At 57.4% G+C, this 10,922-nt stretch overlaps 1 long non-coding RNA gene across 4 annotated transcripts; it reads left to right on the plus strand.

The window, feature by feature from the left end:
- Positions 1-652: 652 nt before the first annotated feature.
- LOC134520019 (uncharacterized) lies at positions 653-6,809 on the plus strand. Of its 4 annotated transcripts, none has more exons than XR_010072347.1 (2): positions 653-765; positions 3,247-6,809. It is a non-coding gene; the product is annotated as an uncharacterized LOC134520019 (long non-coding RNA). The 4 variants fall into 4 exon arrangements; XR_010072344.1 differs by lacking the exon at positions 653-765 and adding an exon at positions 1,494-1,593; XR_010072345.1 differs by lacking the exon at positions 653-765 and adding an exon at positions 1,508-1,593 and having other exon boundaries at positions 2,831-6,809.
- Positions 6,810-10,922: the final 4,113 nt, after the last annotated feature.

Consider the following 10,922-nt stretch of genomic DNA (forward strand, 5'->3'; position numbering starts at 1 on the left):
TTGCAGGGAAGGTTTCCAGGCTGAGTTTTTCTGGGTAGCACAGTGCAGTGTCAGAGGTGTGCAGCGTGTCTGTGCACGGCCCAGGGGAGGGGTGAAAAATCTTCCCGCTCTTCCTCTTCCTCCATCCCTGTCTGCCGGATGGTGGTGCAGCATCATCCGCCGTACAGAGCCCAGTGCCCTGGGTCTGGACACTAGTTTCCTAGCGCCTGGATTTGCAAGTGATGCTCAGGGTTGGTTACCAACTCACACCCTGTATCCCTGCACGGGTAAAGGGTTCATATACCACTTAAAGAGCCCGGACACCAGGACTTTATTCATCCCAGAGTGGCTGGCTGGAGCTCTGGTGTCACCTGAGCAGCCTGATGGCACCGGGCAGAGGAAACCCGGGATTTAACCATCCCGTCAAAGGTTTGGAGACCTCCGGCATCTCTGGCAGGGCCACCACCTCTGCTTTAAATTAAGAGATGGGAAAGTTAAACAGAGTTAAGAGGAGGGCAAGAATAATAAAAAAAAAAACAAAAACGGATGGGGCCAGCCCTGTGCTGGAGACAGGGAGGCGTGCGGCCAGGGGAGGAGGAGGAGGAGGAGGAGGGCGAGGAAGGGGGTGGCTGCTCCCTGCCAGCCGCTTGGGTAATATCGGCGGCGGTCACGTGCAGAGATGTGCTTTTGGCATAGCCTGCGTGTTTGTGTGGCGTGGGGAAGGGGTGCGAAATCAGCTCCTGCTTCCAGGAATCCTCCCAGCACAGGATATGCGGCGGGGAGCTGGTAAACATGATACAACCGCTGGCCTGTAACTCAATCGGCTCCCTGCATTAGCTGCTCCCTGCCTGACAACCTCGCTAGCCTCATGGCTTCTCGGGGCGTCCAGCGCATGGGATGGAGTGTCCCGGGGGGTCAGGAGCGATGGGAAGGGTGGGGGGAGCTTGCGCTACAGGTCTGGGGACAGGGCAGCTTCTCCCGCCCATGGCGGGGTGGATATTCCTCGGGTGCAGCCTGGGTCCAGCTGCTTCTTGCAAACCCTCCCTGGCCTCAGCCGTGGGCTCCCAAAGTCAGAAATAGCCACTTGGCCGAGGAACAAACATCTCTCCAGACCTCCCCTTCCCCACCTCCCCATCCCGGTGGCTGCGGGGGTAACAGCCTGCACCCATTCACAGATAAGGGCAGCGATCCCGCGCTGGCTGCCAGCGTGCCTCGACCTGCTCCTAATCCGCCTGCTTGCAAGAATACATCTCGCTTGGGCCTTTTGGCACCTTCCCTCCCTCCCCTGCCGCTCGGGAGAGCTTGTTTATTGCTGGGCACATGGAAACCGTGACCTCCACTGCCTGCCATCCCCTCCGGCGCCCCCGGCCCCTGGGGACACGCGAGGGGACACCCGCTGCTGTGCGGGGGTGAAGGCAGGGCAGGGCGCCTGGGACCTGATTTTGCTGTGAGAGGAGGAGGGGGGGGGGTGGGTGGGAAGTGGATTTCGCAATCACGGCAAGTTATATTAATTAGTCCAGCGTTGGGCTTACGGATGGTTTCTGCTGACAACCTCGACGCAGGGGCTGAGTATTGGTGAGCCCAGGAGAGAGAGACCTGGGGAGACCTGGGGAGGTAGGAATGGGGGTGAAATTAGTTAATACGGGGCGTAAAGCCACCCAGGTGAGGATGGGGAAGGTGAGCTCCTGCTGCCGCTTTGAGGCTTGTCTGCCATGGCAGAGGAGGAGGTGCCTGGGGACAAGGACGCCGTGAGGGTGAGATGCTCTCGGTGGATGGTGATGGGCTCCCCGCGCCACGGGGGGCCGCTGCGCCCCCGGACACCCAGCCTGGCCTGCCTGCGACAGGGTGACATGAGAGGGGCAACGGGGTCGTCAGAGGGATGGGAGAGCCCAGGGGAGACAGGAAGAGCTTGGCTGGGCTGGCTTAGCAAAGCGGGAGCGGGAGGGGAACACGGAGCATGCCCCCTCCTGACCCCATGCTCAGGTCTGCAGCAAATTGTCCAAAATCGATTGCTAGATCTATTCTTCAGCTGAGACCGGGGAAGAAAGGCATCTGGCTTTTTTTCTTTTTTTTTTTTTTTTTTTTCCTTCCCCCTTTAGCCCTCAGCTTAATTTCTCTCACAAAAGAGGACGCAGCCAGGGGAGGCAGGGCCTGGCCCAGCAGCCCTCTGCGGGAAAAGGGGTGTGTTTTGTGCTGTCCGCCGGTTTATTTGTATTTTTAGAGCACGCCACAGGCACGAGGTCACCGAAGTGAGTGAAATTCCACCCCGGAGTGGCTCCCCGTCCCCATCCCACTCCTGAGGCACGGGCTGGAATCAACAGCTGAGCCGGGGCTCAAGTGTCCCGCCGGCCATAGCCGTGGTGCCCGGCTGAGGCGAGGGGCAGCTGGGTGGGTGGGTGGATGCCGGGGATGCGGGTGGAAGAGCTGGGGACCAGCAAAGTGGTGGGCAGAGGGCAGCCCTCCTGCTGTTCTCACAGCGAGGAGAGCCCCCTGGGAGTGAGGGTCTGGCTGTGCCGTGCTGGAGACCCCGTCTCCGGGTGGCCGAGGGCTCTCCGTGGCAAGTTATCTCAGCAGGGGTTTGGTAGGACCATGGGTGCCTTGCCCGGCGGGAGCTGGGGGCGTGGGGATGCCGAGACGAGACCGGGACAAACTGGGGAGGGGTGGGGAGCTCAAACACGTCGAGGAGAAGGCCAGGGGGTACCATGTTTGCTCGATGGAGCGATGAGTTGACAACATGGTGAGTCAAAAGCTGAGGGGGGGCGGGGGGGAACGTAGCAAATGGGAACGTGTGGGGGCTTAAAACGACACAAGTTTGAGAACAAACTTCATGTCTCTTCTTCATCGTCTCCAGCAACAAGTGACGCATCCCGCTAGGGCTTGGGCTCGACGGCGAGTGAGTCAGGCGGGCGGGAGTCCCGTCTCTTGAATCACCGCTGGCAGCGCCCCCGAACGCAGCCCCGGCGCACCCCCACCCCCCCACCCCCCGCCCCCTTTCATTTGGAAGGGGTGATGGAGTCACAGCCCCCGTGGGGTGGCTGCAGGGGAAAAATCGTCACCATATGAGCTAAACCTGAAAAAGAGAGAGAAACTGTCCCCCGGGATGCTGATCCCACCGGAAAGCATAGCAAGAGATGCTCCCAGAAAGAGGAGAAAGTGTTGGGTTCTCGCTTTAAGGCAACCGATTTGCGTGGCAATTAGGACAAGACCTGCTGAGAGTTGTTGAGCTGGTCCTCCTGAGGTGTGAAACATCTTCCTCCGCTTTTTCAGACGATCTTCTAGGAGATGCTTTTCCCTGCTTGAGCTACCCAATTGCTTGGCATCACCCGGTTCGGGTGGCCACCAGCAGTGATCGCACGTGCCAGGGGGCCAGTTATTTTCATCCAGAGACACATACGCTGATGGGAGTCAGCAGGATCAACAGTCAAACCACGGCGTGAACCTCAAAGGTAGTGAGGAGGAGCCCTGTGGGAGGGAGCCGAACGCCAGGAGAAGGGGATGCAAAACCCTGTTACTGCTAGAACCACGGCACAGCCTTTGGCTGCCAGGGGATGCTGCGTGGCACTTTTTGTGGGCACTTTGCATCAGGGAAACCCTGTTATGGACGGCCTGCCGTTTCATTAGCCTGCCCTTTGATCTCAGACGTGGGGACTCTTCTGAGACGTCTTTCCCCGGTGTGGTGGCACAGGATGATGATTTGGGGAGAGGGTGGCCTGGCTCTGCTGGGCAGGAGAATGGGTAAGGGATGCCCCGTGGGCCTGCTGAGCCTCCTCTGCCGGTCCATGCTGAGAGCAAGGGCTCCCCTCCACCCAGTGCCCACACCTTGCCTCAGATTCACTACAGTTTTGGGGCAATTCCTTCCCTCTAACGCACGACCCAGGGCATGCCTGCACCTCCCGGGTGCCATACTGCCACTCCATGGCCTCCCCTCCGTTTGTTTTTTTCCCAGACCTTCTTCTCAGAGACTCATCCTTTTCTTTTTTTTTTTTTTTTGTTTTGTTTTTCCAAAGCAGGCTGTTTCCCCTAATAGCCAGCACCCAGCCGCCAGCAGCTGAAGGCTCGCTTGCTTTTCCTTTAGCACAAAACTTTCCACTTGTGCTTTTCGTCTTTCCAGCCGAGGGAAGCGCCTGCTTTCCCCAGCCTACAGAAGCATGCGGGAAACGTCTGCCCTCCTGCGTTCAAAGTCCCCTCCAAAGAGAAGCCAAGGGTGCACTGACCTCACGGAGTAAATATTTTCCATGACATCTCGTTCTGACATCTCCTTTCGGGCTCTGTACCTAGAGCTGACCTGGCTCCGGGTTTGAAGACGGCCAGCCTGAGCTCCGCTGGTCTGGGGAATGGGGGACGGATTATGCCCTCTCTTTGCTTCCCTACATGTCCCCATGCAACGTCACTGCAAATTAACAGCCCGAAGGTTTCAACGACCCCCTCTGCACCCCCCCGGCAAGGACTCTGCTGGCAAACGAGGTGGCTCACAGGCCAGCGATGCTCCCTGTAGGCGCCGAATCCCCCCAGCTCGCTGCGATGGTTTCTCCAACGCCTTCCCTCGCCCGCTCGCAGCTCAAACACGCTTGTGGTTAATGGGCTGCTGCCGAGCCAGCTGTGGGATGCTGGAGGGAGCAGCCTTAGAGCAGGCGCAAAGCATCCACGGGCCAGAGGTGGGATGCAGGGAGGTTGGTTTGAACTGGGAGCAACTTGTCAGCAAGGCGAAGGAGGGGACACTCACTGACTCCATATCCTCGCTGCTCGCCCAGCTGAATGAGAAGGGGAGGATGATCCAAAAGGTATTTTCCACCTCCAGCCTCTTATTTCTCTTGCTGGGTTGTTCCCCTACAGACTCCTTCCCCCAACAGCGCTCTTCTCGAGGGGATAGTCACACCTGGCGCTGATCCTTAACGGGTCTTGGCAGCTGGATTTACACCACAGGGTGTAAATCCAACACAGGTATGGCAGAGCCCAGGGCTCTTCATGGGCCAGGTCTGTTTTATTTGCAACCACAAAAAGTCGGTGGTTTTCCCCCACCGTTGGTTTGCTAAGAGGAGATCACAGAATCGTAGAATCGTAGAATGTGTTGGATTGGAAGAGACCTTTAAAGGTCATCTAGTCCAACCCCAGGAGATGCTGTGGTCATTCTCTTGCTGGGGTTTTTGGAACCACGTGCTAGTTCCCAGGCCCTGAGGGGGACTGGGGCATTTCGTGCCGCTGCGTATAGGATTGGATCCCTTAGGATCGAATCCCTACCACCCCCCTTCTTGTGGAACAGGAAGGAGACACAATACGCTGGCCAGAAATAATGCCAAGCATGTGGCACGCGCCAAGAGGTGTCGAAAAAGGCTCACGTTGGCCACGTAGGGACAATGACCCAAGGGATTTGCTGTGGGCGTTTCAGAGCCCGTTATTTCTAGGGCCAGGTCTCACCTACAGCAAAAGTGCCTCTGCCGGCGAGGCAAGGAACACAGCTACACTCTTCCTCCTGGTAGCTCCTCCCCGGTTTGTACGAGGTACCAGCGTTTCCCAGTTCTGCATGGGAGAAGGGCTGTTCTTACCTATGGGGTTATTAGTACTAGAGAGAAAACGAATATTAAACATCTTTTAACTTGGGTGTTTTTAGGAGAGTTTTGGTGTTTTTTGGCTTTTTAGCAAGCTTTTGTGTTGTGAACAGATCTCTTTTCGGCAGCCGGGGAAGTGTTTCCCACTTGTTCCCCGGCTTGCTTGGCGGTAGCTTCACGGAGACGCTTAAGGGTGTAGTGAAGCGCCAAGCGGGACCAGCCTGTGACTTCCGGACATTGTCCTACACCTGCTGCAGAGCAAGCGATGGACCTCCTCCCTCCATCCGCGGCTCTCGAAGTGCACGCGTGTGCGTGCGTGGTGCCCAGCACTTCCCCGTGCCTGCAAACCGCCCTCGCGCTGAAGCGTCAAATGCGCAGGCGGCTTTCGCAGAGCTGGAAAAGAGGGTGAGCTCGTTTGCCCGTGCGCTGAAGATGCACATGTCACCGGCACGTATTTGCCCTCCTTCTTGTCCGCTCCTCGGAGGAGACACGTATCCTTGCTCTTGAGCTAGTGCTGCGCTCCTCCTTGCGAATTCCAGGGTGGATCTCTGCTCCTGGGGGGACGTGAAGGCTGTCACAGCGCATCCCACCTGCAGGTGACAGCTCAGTGTCAGGGAAAATGCCTCTCTGCTGGAAGTGCCTGCCTGTTGGACATGGCAGGCTTTTTTTTTTGGCGGGGGCGGGGGCGGGGAGAAGGCATGTTGCAACATATGTAGGAGGGTGACACTTAGCTGGGTGTATAAAGCCTGGCTTTCCTGGAGGCCTGGGTCTTCCCTGGGGCTGCTGCTCTGTCTCCTCGCATTTCTGGGGAGAGGAAGCTGCGGCTAACCTCACCGCAAACACAAATTAGTTGGGTTTTGTTGCTTTTTGGGTTGGGTTTTGTGTTGTTTTTTTTTATTATTATTATTCTGTTGGTTTTTTTTTCTTTTTTTCCCCTTAGTTTTGTGTGTTCAGTTTGAACAATAAAACATCTGTTCCTGAGCCCCGCAGCTGGACCAAAATGAAATGACGTTAGCATCAATTATCCTCCGGGATGGGGAGGCTGATGGGAGAATGGTGCAGATTTCCTTAACGCTGAATAACAAATGAGAACAACAGCTTGGCTAGGTGGCTTCCTATTCCCGGAGAGCCTCCGAACGACCCGCCCGCTCGAGCCCTCGTGTGGGGGGTACCCGCTGTTGGTGCCCCCCTGGCTCTGGGTACCAAGCCTCAGCTGTGGGGTGAGTGGGGGAGATGCTTCTGCAGCCACTGGGGAATAAAACACATTTTTGGTGTTTTGGCTTACGGATACTGTGGCAGCAGAGATTTTTCGCAATGCACCAACCCAAACCATGGCGCGGCTCTGATGATAGAAAATTGAAATGCTTTTGATTTTTTTTTGAGGGGGGAGGATGGAGGGTTGAAGGTGCACCCACCTCCTGTGGGGCCAGCTGGGACTTTGGCTGTGGAGCAGAGCCGGGGTTCGCAGCGGGATGGGATGATGCAGAATCACGTTCCCTGGGTACAGAAAGGGGCTATTAACGGGGAAAAGCGGGGCGGGGGGGGGGGGGGGGTGGGGGTGGGAAGCGAGGGAGCACAATGGCTCTGATTTGTTGGCAGTCGTGACCTGCAGTCCCTGGCAGCACCTCAAAGCAGCTGTGAGGTGCCAGTCGGCGGCGACGCTTCGGCGCGTGATGCGGGCGCCTGACCCTGGCGTAAGGCTGGGACACGGGCTGCCCGGCGGGGAGGGCGCCCACCCGGCTTCTTCTCCCCGGGGCCCCGCTGAGCAAACCCAAGGATGCTCGTGATGGGCTGAGTGCTCCAGGGACGAGGGTGGCTTTGCTTTTCGGGGCTTTGCCCAAACCCATCTGCCCTGTTAGCCATCGCCTGGGTAAATTTTACCTTTTGTAAGGACTGGGGTTGCCTTTCTGCCTCAAGTCGGGTACACGCAGCCACCGCTGTGGACAAGGTGGGTTCAGGCTCCAAGGCAAGGAGGGGGATGTGGATACTACGAGCGCGCGCACACACACAAACACACAGAGAAATACCTCCCCGTCCCATCCTGAAGAAGCTCACTAGAAGAAGGTGATTTCCCCACATCCCGGTAGCCCAGAGAAAAACCGTGACTGTGGGAAAACTCAAGAAAATTGTCTGGGAGTAGCATTTTTAGGAGCGAGCCGCTTTATACCTGCGCAGCCACGTGCCTGGATAACTTAATGCGGGCTTCAGGAAATAATTTGGGCTGCTGCAATTGTGAAGCCTCTAAAACAGCTTTCCTGCCCCTGGGGGAGCTGTGAATTTTGAGGCCTGACGGCTTCCAGCGCCCCGCAGGTGAGGTACAGCTGCTCATCACGGAGGAGCCCCCCAACACCGTGGGGCAGGGCGGGGGGAAAAAGGGGGCTTATGGGGCTCACTGGCTCAAAGCGATGCTCGTCATGGTTTTCGGAAGGAAGGTGAGCGCTTGGGGTGAGCAGCAGGGGAGAAAGAGCCCCGATTTGAGAAAAACAGCTTGTTCCGAAAACCTGAGAGCATCAAGCACCCATTTCATTTGGTTTCTTCCTTGAATGTCACGGGTACCACCATGGGAGAGCGTGTCCATGACGGGTGCGTGTCCCGGGCTCTGTCGCTGTACGTCTGTACACCCAGGTGTGCTCCGGCACCGCGGCTCTCGTGGGAGCATCGCCCGCATCACCTGGCAGAGACACTGCTGAGAAACCGCCCCCCCCACTCTTGCTTGCTTCCCCGAGCCGTTTTACTCTAATCCCTTATTGCCTTTGGCTTCCAGCCTCGGTTATATCAACAAGCCACCCCAAAAACCACCCCGGGGTGTCACCATCCATCGTGCAGCGCCTCTCTGCTCTGAATCCGGGCTCTGCCGGCGCTCCTGCCATGGCCTCTCCTACCAGAAAATAGAGTCCAGATGGGAAAAAAAATCCCCAAAATCTTCGCTCAGAAGAGACTTGGCAGAACCAGGAGCAAAACCAAAGGAAGCTTTGGCTTTAAAAAAAAAATAAAAAAAAATTAAAAAATCATTTTGTCCCAAAGGAACAGAACTTACTCCAGTACGTCTAATTTTTTTTGTTATTTTATGTACTGTACTTCAGCCTGTTTTCTCAAGCCTTACAAAAGTTGAGTGTGTCGTCACTCTGTTTGTCTGTCCCTTCCCTCAGTAACATGCGAACTGGCTGATTTCGGGTAGGTCTGGCAAAGACATTAATTCTTCGCCAATATTCGGGTCTTTCTGACTGTATGAAATCACTTGCCGGTGCTGGAAGCCCGGCTGATCTCTTGCAGAGAGGGGAAGGCTTGTTGCTTCCCTAGTTTCCCCAGAAATCCCATCTGGCGGTGGAGCCGGAGCATCGGGCAGCCAGAGAGGTATCCGACTCGGCACGTGGCAGCCCGGATGGGAAGGGGAGCGATCCGGGATGCCCCGTGCAGGACGGGGGCGGGCGATGGATTTAATAAGAAAAGCTTTTCCCCCTCCCCAAGGCTGGATTAGGGAAGAGTTCGTCAGCCAGACGCAAAACTTGGTAATCCTTTCGTGCTGGGGTGCGGAGGGCTGTGCTGAGAGCCCAGGGGGAACATGCGGGATGGGGCTGCCCTGACTCCGGGCATCTCTTCCCCTCCCAACCCGGCAGCAGAAACAACCTGGAGGGACTTCCTGGTGCATCGGGATGTGGAGGGATGGAGCCGAGATAAAGGCTGAGGTCCCTGCCCCCTGCCTGATTATCCGGTGATCCACCCGCTTGGGTCTTGTCCTTTCTTCTTCTGACCCAGTTTGCAGTGGCCTGCTTTTCCCAACCTGCTTGGTAATCCTAAGTAACAGGAGGCAGATGCTGAAACGTCTCTTGAGGAACTGGACCTTAATCCCTACCTACAGAGCTGGTGCTCTGGTTCCCTGTAAGCCGTCTCATGTCTGCGAGGACTGAGCCTCCCGTGCATCACCCTCCTCTACCCAGGGCAAAACATGCCCTGAGGGGTGTGGAGTGGCGGGCAACGGGGTTTTGTGGTCACCAGGCAAGGAGCCAGCAGGGCAGGGCTGGGATATACAGCAGCCACTTATGGATCATCACCTGGAGGAGGCTTCGGAGAGCTGGATGGGACAGAAAAGCTGCAGGAGGAGCGCGAGGCATGTGCATTGTGGCCGCCTGCCTAGGAAAGAGGAGGTGGGGTAGGGGAGGAAGGGGAAAAAACCAAGGCAGGGGCAGCATGCTGTCTGCCACACCATGTCCCGAGATGCTGGTGGGATGCTCTGTGTGGGCAGCAACCGGCAGACGGACTGTCAGGATGGGGAAGGAACACACGGCTCTGGCGGGTCCTGGTGGCTATGCTGTGTGCAGCTCTGGAGCTCTTCCAGATGCCGGGGTAGGGCATAGCCTCAGGCTGGGGCTAAAAATGTCATTAATAACATCTGCAGCCCACCTCGGTGGGGGGTTTGTGCTCTGCAGGGCTCCCATTCAGCCCTGCTCGCCTGGGGGGCTGCTTCCACCCCCAGCCTGCACTCAGCATCGCTGCCTGGGGCAGCTGCCGGGGTGGGGGGGGCTGCGGGGCCAGCAGCTCTCCTCCCTCCCCCCGTACCCCTCACCCCTTCATTTCAACACACCCCCTCCACCTCCGGCTTGTTTGCACAGCTCAAAATGTTCCGAGCATTATCAGTGTTTGCACTTTTGCCACTGTTTGTGCGAGTTGCGCTTTAAAGGCAATAAAGTCAAGCTTTGTTTGCTTACAAGGAAAGCGTATTTTTCCCCCTCATTAGGCAAACCAGTACTCGCCCTAAAACATGACACCAACCACCCCTGCAAGCCCTGGGCCTTCTTGGGGTCCTGGGGACAACGTCCCTGGAGGAAAAGGGGCTTTATGTGTGCAAACACATGGGGCTCACGCCACGCATCGCCCCAACGCTCTGCCTGCCAGGCTTTAGTCTTCATGGGGGGCTGAAGCCAGCATCCCCCCACCCTTTCCACCTTTCCACTGGTCCCCTGAAGCCAGTGGCCGAGGTATCCCGGGTCACACAGCCCCAGCAGGCCCTTTTCCAAGTGAACTGGTGTTACCCTCCAGCAAAGCCGCTTCACCCCGACTAAGTCCCGGGGCTTACGGGAGCCGGGTGCCACTGACGACACCGGGCCATGCAGGTCCCACAGGAGCAGGGAGGTGACCTCGTGTGTGCCCAGCCGCCCGCTGCTGTCCCCGCACGCTGACACCAGCTCCTGTGTGTCCTGGGCTCCGACACGCCATCCCTGCCCGGTGGGTTACACATTAACAGGCTGGGGCCAGTGCAAGGCCAGATGTGTCTCAGGAGCGGCTCGGGGAAGGATGTTATTTCTGGAGGAAGCAACGCTAAGAAAGTGCCCTCCACTGTGCTGCTCTCCCACCTGGCTGCTCCCCCGTTCCCTGCTCGTGGAAAGCCTTCCTCCATCA

Source organism: Chroicocephalus ridibundus, chromosome 8 (assembly GCF_963924245.1).
Source record: "Chroicocephalus ridibundus chromosome 8, bChrRid1.1, whole genome shotgun sequence".
NCBI lineage: Eukaryota > Metazoa > Chordata > Aves > Charadriiformes > Laridae > Chroicocephalus > Chroicocephalus ridibundus.